The sequence below is a fragment of the Leuresthes tenuis genome, unplaced genomic scaffold (assembly GCF_036924035.1).
Source record: "Leuresthes tenuis unplaced genomic scaffold, fLeuTen1.0.hap1 SCAF_6, whole genome shotgun sequence".
In the NCBI taxonomy this organism is placed as follows: domain Eukaryota; kingdom Metazoa; phylum Chordata; class Actinopteri; order Atheriniformes; family Atherinopsidae; genus Leuresthes; species Leuresthes tenuis.
Window position 1 is genome coordinate 32,039,614 of NW_027325360.1, and position 9,187 is coordinate 32,048,800.

The 9,187-nt window shown below is 42.6% G+C and overlaps 3 non-coding genes across 3 annotated transcripts; 1 reads left to right on the plus strand and 2 right to left on the minus strand.

The window, feature by feature from the left end:
- Positions 1-217: 217 nt before the first annotated feature.
- Positions 218-331, plus strand: LOC140310675 (U5 spliceosomal RNA). Its single transcript, XR_011916723.1, has one exon. It is a non-coding gene; the product is annotated as a U5 spliceosomal RNA (small nuclear RNA).
- Positions 332-3,588: 3,257 nt separating this feature from the next.
- On the minus strand, positions 3,589-3,772 carry LOC140310446 (U2 spliceosomal RNA). The gene has a single exon (XR_011916516.1). It is a non-coding gene; the product is annotated as a U2 spliceosomal RNA (small nuclear RNA).
- Positions 3,773-4,080: 308 nt separating this feature from the next.
- LOC140310582 (U5 spliceosomal RNA) lies at positions 4,081-4,194 on the minus strand. The gene has a single exon (XR_011916638.1). It is a non-coding gene; the product is annotated as a U5 spliceosomal RNA (small nuclear RNA).
- Between the last annotated feature and the right edge of the window lie 4,993 nt (positions 4,195-9,187).

Genomic DNA, 9,187 nt, shown 5'->3' on the forward strand with positions numbered 1-9,187 from the left:
CCTCAATACGGGATTCTCGTGGTGTTTTTGTTGCTGCCTTGTCTTTTGCATAGAGTAAAAGACAAGGCAGCCATCGAATAGGGCCCGATTGTTCCTAGTTGGTCAGCCGAGGAGCAAGGGGGGGGGGGAGCAAGCGTCTCAACCAAGCAAAGCTCACCATGGGGAAGGTGGCTATGCCAACTAGCCTGATGCCCTGCTCCCGCAGTGACGGATAATCGTACTCTGGTTTCTCTTCATAACGTACAAGTCTTTCGCCTTTTACTAAAGATTTCTGTGGAGAGCAGCACTAATGAGTTGTTTCTATTTTTGGCAGGCTTTACCTTTGCGGGTGAAGCCCTTTCTGTCTGTGCAAAAGAAATCTTCTTACTGTGCAGAGTGACTTCTCTGAGTAGAGTCGCCTTACTTGTTGCGACTGTGCCGATGTTCGAAGCTGGAGTGCAAAGTTGTTGCTTGAATGGTGCTTGCTGGAGCGTGCGGGAGTGCAAAGTTATACCATTTAAAAGGGCTGAAGAGTGCTCAGTGCAGCGGGTGGGCGACACTCTGGCCACCTTGAAAACCGAGGTTACATCCACTACCAGGGGCAGCCCAAGTTCTGCCGCAAGTGTGGTGAGCATGGGCACCTGGTTGAGGCTTGTACCAAGGTGTTATGTGGGAAGAGCAGAGAAATTGGGCAAACTTTTGGAGAGTGTCCAAATGGCAGGAAATGTAATCTCTGTGGAGAATTAAATCACCTCTTCAGAGATTGCCCTAAATCTTTTGCCAACAAATTAAAGACGGTAAAGCCACAGTCAAGCCAACAAAGAGAAGGACCAAAGGTGGCAGTTGGTGAACAAAGTGAAGAGGTTGACCCAATAAATTCAAACTTCCCGCCAAAAGCTTGGATTGGAAGTGAGGAGCAAAAAGGGGAGGGGTCTGTAGAGGCCTCACCACTCAGTGTTGAAGTCTGTGAGAATTCACAGGCAGAGGGTGGAGCTACGCTAAATGAGGAGGAAGAGCAGACAGGTGAGTCTAGTGAAGATACTCACCTCCCCGAAGGTCAACAGCCAAAGAGGACGGCATCTGAGCCTCTGATTCCCCAGTTGTATCAGAGAAGAGGGGAAGGGTTAGGTCCCTTTCAGACAGTTCTTCAGTGGAAGAACCTAGAGTCTTCCCCTCCGACTCACCAAATGAGGTCTCCTTTTTAACTTCAGCTCTGCAATCAACCCCCAGGGACTCAAAGTTAAATGCAACATTGCGTCAGAGGCCAACACCGAGAGTCCGAAAAGGAAATATAGATCACCCTACTCACTTTTCACCTAAAGAAATGAAGGAAGAGCCAGTTTCCCAAGAAATAACCTGTGTGTAATTTGTTTTGATAACTTAGAAAAACGAAAATGACATACCTACTTTCCTTTATGCTTTTAATGGTTCTCACCTTCTCAACACTAAATGTGAGAAGTGTGAAATCAAAGACAAGAGCCCAGAGTATTTTATCCTTCTTAGACTCCATAAAATCAGATGTGTTTTTAATACAAGAATGTGGACTACCTTTTTTAAAAAACCATAGACAATGGGAGGAAATGTGGCCCCATTTATCGATATGGAGTGGCTCAAATCAAAATAAAAATGATGGTGTGGCCATTCTAATTAAAAATCCGCATGTTATGGTGAAAGGTAGCACAGTGGTGAGAGACGGACGGGCACTTTTAGCACACTTGAATTTTATGGGGCAAGACTTTAACCTCTTAAATATTTATGGTTTCAATGGAAAAAATGAAAGGTATGACCTTTTAGAAGATATACAGCTTTACATGCTAGGGCAAGTACCTTTAGTTGTAGGAGGGGATTTTAACTGTATCTTGAGCAGGAAAGATAGAAAAAGAGCAGGGGTAGATTTTAAAGTGGATAAGACTTCGATTTTACTTCAGGGCATATGCAGGGATTTTAAGCTTACTGACTGTTTTAAAACCATGCATCCCAGAGAGGAGGGCTTCACCTGGTTTAGTCATGATGGCACCAGAGCCTCTCGCATTGATTATTTCTTTACTAGAGATTGCCCACCCACTGATGTTAGATTAACCCCTGTTTTCTTTTCAGACCACCTTATGCTCTCCTGCACCCTTTCACCCCCTTCTGGTGTGACGGTAGGAAGTGGTCTGTGGAAACTCAACTGTTCCCTGTTGGAGGATGAAATCATAGTCAGTCAGTACAGGGAATGTTATAAAGAGTGGCAGACCCTTCAAGACCTCTACGAAACACATGCACAATGGTGGGAAATGGTGAAGGAAACGACCCAGACTTTTTTTAAACAGCAAGGTAAACGTAAAAAAAGGAAAGAGAATAGATGTATGATGGGACTACATAAACGCTTACAGCGCTACTTTAAACTAAATCAGTGTGGCATAGACTTTAAAGAAGAAATCAAAGATGTCAAAAAGGAAATGTCAGTTTCAGCAGAAATAAAGAGTAAAGGAATTTTTGTAAGAAGCAGGGAGCAGGAAATTGAGGAAGGTGAAAAATAAAGAAAGTTATAAATAAAAAGGAGTGTATTCAAAATCTAAAAAGAGAAGATGGGTTTTTAACAAAATCCACACAAGAGATGATTGAAACTGTACATACCTTTTATAGTAACATGTACAAAGAGAAACCAGTGCACTTGGAAACATCGGCAGAAATCTTAAAATTCGTTGACAAAACCGTAAAAGAGAATGCACACTTGACACAGAATTTTACTGCTTTAGAGTTAAAAAAATGCCTAACAGGTTTTAAGAGAAGTCGAGCTCCGGGTTTAGACGGGCTTCCTGCAGAATTCTATCTGACCTATTGGGACCTTTTATCATCAGACATTTTAGATGTTTTTAAAGATTTTGAAAAACTTGACCGACTGCCTGACAGTTTTAGAGTGGGAATAGTGACTCTACTTTATAAAAAAAATGATAAGACTGACCTAAAGAATTGGAGGCCCATCACACTTTTAAACTTTGACTGTAAACTTTTTAGCAAGGTTTTAGCGACACGGATGTCCTCTGTTTTAGAGGAGGTAATTCACCCAGACCAAACTTGTGCCATCTCAGGGAGACAACTCACCGACAGCCTCGTACTGATTCGAGACATCATTGATTACGCTAGAGACAGAAACACCCGGCTTGTCATCTTAAATTTAGACTTTGAAAAAGCATTTGATCGGGTCTCGCATCAATATCTCTTTCAGGTGTTGCAGCCATCGAAAAGGGCCCGATTGTTCCTACTTGGTGAGCTTTGCTTGGTTGAGACGCTTGCCCCCCCCCCCCCCCCCCCCCCCCTGCTCCTCGGCTGACCAAGTAGAAACAATCTATTCGATGGCTGCCTTGTCTTTTACTCTGTGCAAAAGACAAGGCAGCCACAAACACCACGGGAACACCGTATTGAGGCTTTGTTCTGACCACTCATTCGGTGTCGCGTTTCTTTCAAGCAATTCTCCCGGTTAGCCCGCACTCGGCTCGCTCCCAGAGCCGTGTTAAAGTCTACTTCGCATTCACTCTCTTTTCTCAGCAGATTAAAAGAAAGTTTCATCTTGGGCTCCCTGAAACTTCCATCCTGCACCGCTGTTTGCTTTTTCACAAGAGCAGAGGAGAGCGCACCGTTCCCAGCGGCACTGCAGTACCGGGTCGAGGCTTGGAGTGAACGGAGCAAGCTTCTTTTTCAACTCCTATTCTTAAAAATCCATTTAATATGTTGTCCTCGTATAGAGGACATATTAAACTGATAAGAACAGATACTACACTTGATCTTAGCCAAAAGGCCGAGAAGCGATAACTGTCCACTGTTTCAGGTCCGAGGGCCCTTGCTGGCACAATGCGCACTTGTAGCAATGTTCTTTTTATGGCCATAGGTGGCCAGAGTGTCACGTTGCACCTCCGCCCACCCGCTGCACTGAGCACTCTTCAGCCCTTTTAAATGGTATAACTTTGCACTCCCGCATGCTCCAGCAAGCACCATTCAAGCAACAACTTTGCACTCCAGCTTCGAACATCGGCACAGTCGCAACAAGTAAGGCGACTCTACTCAGAGAAGTCACTCTGCAAAGTAGCAAGATTTCTTTTGCACAGACAGAAAGGGCTTCACCCGCAAAGGTAAAGCCTGCCAATAATAGAAACAACTCATTAGTGCTGCTCTCCACGGAAGTCTTTAGTAAAAGGCGAAAGACTTGTATGTTATGAAGAGAAACCAGAGTACGATTATCCGTCACTGCGGGAGCAGGGCATCAGGCTAGTTGGTATAGCCACCTTCCCCATGGTGAGCTTTGCTTGGTTGAGACGCTTGCCCCCCCCCCCCCCCCCCCCCCCTTGGTGTCTTTTACTCTATGCAAAAGACAAGGCAGCAACAAAAACACCACGAGAATCCCGTATTGAGGCTTTGATCTGACCGCTCATTCGGTGTCGCGTTTCTTTCAAGCAATTCTCCCGGTTAGCCCACACTCGGCTCGCTCCCATAGCCGTGTTAAAGTCTACTTCGCATTCACTCTCTTTTCTCAGCAGACTCTTGGGATTTTATCTATAAAATGAATTCCTTCACTCAAACTATGTGAAAACTGCTTTGTCCTTAATATTTACCATGTCTAGAAAGATTTAAACAAAAAAAACAACGTTGTACTTTGCAGTAAAAGAAAGAGCAAATCTAAAGTTTCAGGAATCCGAGAATAAACTTACTTTCATGAGTTCTTCACGATTTCGGATTTTGCTATAAAATGAATTCCTTCACTCAAACTAAATTAAAACTGCTAAACCTTTAATCTGTTATATGTAAGGCAGATGTCAAATTCACCGAAATAGGATCAAAGGGTATTCGGCCAATCGAGTTGTAGCAGCTTCGGTAAAAGAGTATAAGTTGAAGAGTTTGTGAATAAAGGTGTGCGCACACATAGTGTGCTGTACGAAAATAGGCAGGGAGCAATGCCGGCTGGGGTATATGTTCTTGTATGTTGTCTGCCTGTTTGATTTGAATGTGTTGTGTAAGTGTCCTGTTGAATGTTACATGTTTGGGCTTTGACACGCTTCACTGTGGTTGTTAACTGTGTGGTGTGTCCTGAAATGTTATATGTTTGGGCTGTGTGACATGCTTAATGCTTGTCAGTAGCTACCCACTTATTCATATATAGCAACTGACAACATAAGAAGTCTGGACATACTTTGATAGTAGTTGTAGAAGTATCCTTATTGATAATAGATCACTAATTCATAGTGATAGAACAGTAGATGAACAGGTGCTTGCACATGTCTCACGAAAATAAAATGGGTGTATGATTGCTGACGGCAGAGCAATACTGCCAAACTTATGAGTTCTTGTGGCAAACTTGATTCAGTGTCTTGACGTGTATACGCTGTTTTGCTGACTTGATTGTCACAAGAAACAAAGTGTGTTTGATAAGATCCGACCATTTTATTACGGGAGGATCAGTATGTATGGATTCTGATGTGACTGATAAACCCATTCGTATCTTAAGCATAATCTAATACGTGAGACAACGCCCTGGCACACGATAAAAAAAAAAAAGAGAGAGAGCGGTTTTGTGTCCCCACAGTCCATAATGTAGAAAAGAGAGAAAAAAGCCTTTCTGATTTGGTGTGTGTGCTCATAGTGCAGAGTGTAGAGAAAAGAAAGCCGTTTTGGTGTCACGGGTGTTGTGACTTACACACACACATTTCTAAATTGAGAAAGGAAATTATTTTAGAGGAAGCACTAGAGTTTAGATCCCACATTTATTGATAGGCATTCATTTATTTCTTCACTTCTGATGAAGTTTCAACAATAAACAACAAACTTTGTATTATGAGAAAGAACCAGACTCATTCTTCAGGAATCCGAAAATAAGCTCTATTTTATGAGTTATGCACGAATTCGGATTCTCCTATAAAACGAATTCATTAACTCAAACCAAGTTAAGACTGCTTTGTCCTTCATATTTATTCATGTCTAATCAAGTTTCAACGATAAACAACGTTGTACTTTGTAGAATGAGAAAGAACTTCTTCAGCAATAAGCATCTCTCGACATATGACGAAATACAGATTTTGCTATAAAATTAATTCCTTCTATCAGCCTGACTTAAAACTGTTTGTCCTCCTTATTTATCCACTTCAAATCAAGTTTCAACAATTAAAAAAAAATTGTAGTTTGAGAAAGAACAACTTAATCTTCAGCAATCAGTATAAAAAGAGGTGCAAATGCCAACCATACATACCTAAAAGGTGGAGCGGAAGTATTCAGCTGCAAGTAGGAGTGAATGTTCGACCATAATTTGTAAAAAGCGGGTAAGAAAAGGTTCGAATGCCCGACTATATATTAACAAAAGCGGGAGGAGAGGTCTTCGGATGAGAGTGGGTGAGAATTTCCAACCATAATCTATAAAATACGGTGAAAAAAAATATGTGAATGCCTCATAGAACACTAAAAGCGGAAGCGTTTGGCTGCAAGAAGGTGTGAATGTCCGACTATATTTGGTGAAAAGCAGGTGAAGCAAGGTCTGAATGCCCAACCTTACATCATCAAAAGCGAGATCAGAGGTGTTTGGCTGCAAGAAGGCCATAGTTTGCCAAAAGCGGGTAAGGTGCGAATGACCGACTAAATATCAACAAAAGTGGGGGCGGAGGTCTTCGGATGCATGTGGGTGTGAATATCCCACCATACAAGTATGGTGGAGAGGAAGCTGTGAATGGCCGACCATAGTAAAAGGCGGGTGAGAGAAGGTGCGAATGTCAAACCATACATAATCAAAACAGGGAGCGGAGGTGTTCTGCTGTAAGAAGGTGTGAATGTCCGACCATGGTTTGTAAAAAGCGGGTAAGAAAAGGTGCGAATGCCCGAATATACACCATCAAGAGCGGAAGCGGAGGTGTTCGGCTGCAAGATATTGTGAACGTCCGACCAAAGTTTGTAAAAAGCAGTTAAGAAAAGGTTCGAATATCTAACCAAACATAATCAAAAGCGGGAGCAGAGCTGTTCGACTGGAAGTAGGTGTGAATGTCAGATCATAATTTGCAAAAAGCTGATGAGAAAGGGTGAGAATGCCCAACTATACACCATCAAATGCGGTAGCGGAGTTGTTCGGCTGTGAGTAGGTGTGAATCTCCAACCATAATTGCTGAAAAATGTGTTAGAAAAGGTAAAAATGCCGGTCCATACATAATCAAAATCGGGAGAGGTGGTGTTCAGCTGCAAGAAGGTCTAAATGTCCATCAATAATTGCTAGAAAACATGAAAGAAAATTTTCGAAAATCAAACCACACATGATCATAAGTGGGAGAGGAGGTGTTCAGCTGCAAGAAGGTGTGAATGTCCACCCATAATACCTGAAAAATGGGTAAAAAAAAGGTGCGAATGCCCAACCATACATCATCAAAAGCAGGAGTGCATGTGTTCGGCTACAAGAAGGTGTGAACGTCCAACCAAAGTTTGTAAAAAGCAGTTAAGAAAAGGTTCGAATATCCAACCATACATAATCAAAAGCGGGAGCAGAGCTGTTCGACTGCAAGTAGGTGTGGATGTCAGATCATAATTTGCAAAAAGCTGATGAGAAAGGGTGAGAATGCCCGACTATACACCATCAAATGCGGTAGCGGAGTTGTTCGGCTGTGAGTAGGTGTGAATCTCCAACCATAATTGCTGAAAAATGTGTTAGAAAAGGTAAAAATGCCGGTCCATACATAATCAAAATCGGGAGAGGTGGTGTTCAGCTGCAAGGTCTAAATGTCCATCAATAATTGCTAGAAAACATGAAAGAAAATTTTCGAAAATCAAACCACACATGATCATAAGTGGGAGAGGAGGTGTTCAGCTGCAAGAAGGTGTGAATGTCCACCCATAATACCTGGAAAATGGGTAAAAAAAAGGTGCCAATGCCCAACCATACATCATCAAAAGCAGGAGTGCATGTGTTCGGCTACAAGAAGGTGTGAACGTCCAACCAAAGTTTGTAAAAAGCAGTTAAGAAAAGGTTCGAATATCCAACCATACATAATCAAAAGCGGGAGCAGAGCTGTTCGACTGCAAATAGGGGTGAATGTCAGATCATAATTTGGAAAAAGCTGATGAGAAAGGGTGAGAATGCCCGACTATACACCATCAAATGCGGGAGCGGAGTTGTTCGGCTTTGAGTAGGTGTGAATCTCCGACCATAATTGCTGAAAAATGTGTTAGAAAAGGTAAGAATGCCGGTCCATACATCATAAAAAGCGAGAGAGGTTGTGTTCGGCTGCAAGTAGGTGTGAATGTCCAGCCATAATTACTCACAAACGGGTAAGAAAAGGTAGTATTGCCAGACCATATATGATCAAAACAGGGAGCAGAGGTGGTTCAGCTGCAAGAAGGTTTGAATGTCCGACTAAAGTTCAAATATATTAACAAAAGCGGGAGGAGAGGTCTTCGGATGAGAGTGGTTGAAAATTTCCAACCATAATGTATAAAATGCGGTGAAAAAAAGGTGTGATAGAACACTAAAAGGTGGAGCGGAAGTGTTCGGCTGCAAGAAGGTGTGAATGTCCGACTATATTTGGTGAAAAGCAGGTGAAGCAAGGTCTGAATGCCCAACCTTACATCATCAAAAGCGAGATCAGAGGTGTTTGGCTGCAAGAAGGCCATAGTTTGCCAAAAGCAGGTAAGGTGCGAATGACCGACTAAATATCAACAAAAGTGGGGGCGGAGGTCTTCGGATGCAGGTGGGTGTGAATATCCCACCATACAAGTATGGTGGAGAGGAAGCTGTGAATGGCCGACCATAGTAAAAGGCGAGTGAGAGAAGGTGCGAATGTCAAACCTTACATAATCAAAACAGGGAGCGGAGGTGTTCTGCTGTAAGAAGGTGTGAATGTCCAACCATAGTTGGTAAAAAGCGGATAAGAAAAGGTTAAAATACCCGACTGTACACAATCAATAGCGGGAGCGGATTAGTTCGGCTACTAAAAGGTGTGAAAGTCCACCCATGGTTTGTAAAAAGCGGGTAAGAAAAGGTGCGAATGTCCGACAATGTATGATCAAAAGAGGGAGTGGAGGTTTTCGGCTGCAAGAAGGTCTGAATGTCCAACCATAATTTGTAAAAACCGGGGAGGAAAAGGCTCGAAAGCCCGACTATACACCATCAAAAGTGGGAGCGGAGGTGTTCAGCTGCAAGACGGTCTGAATGTCCATCAATAATTGCTAGAAAACATGAAAGAAAATTTTCGAATATCAAACT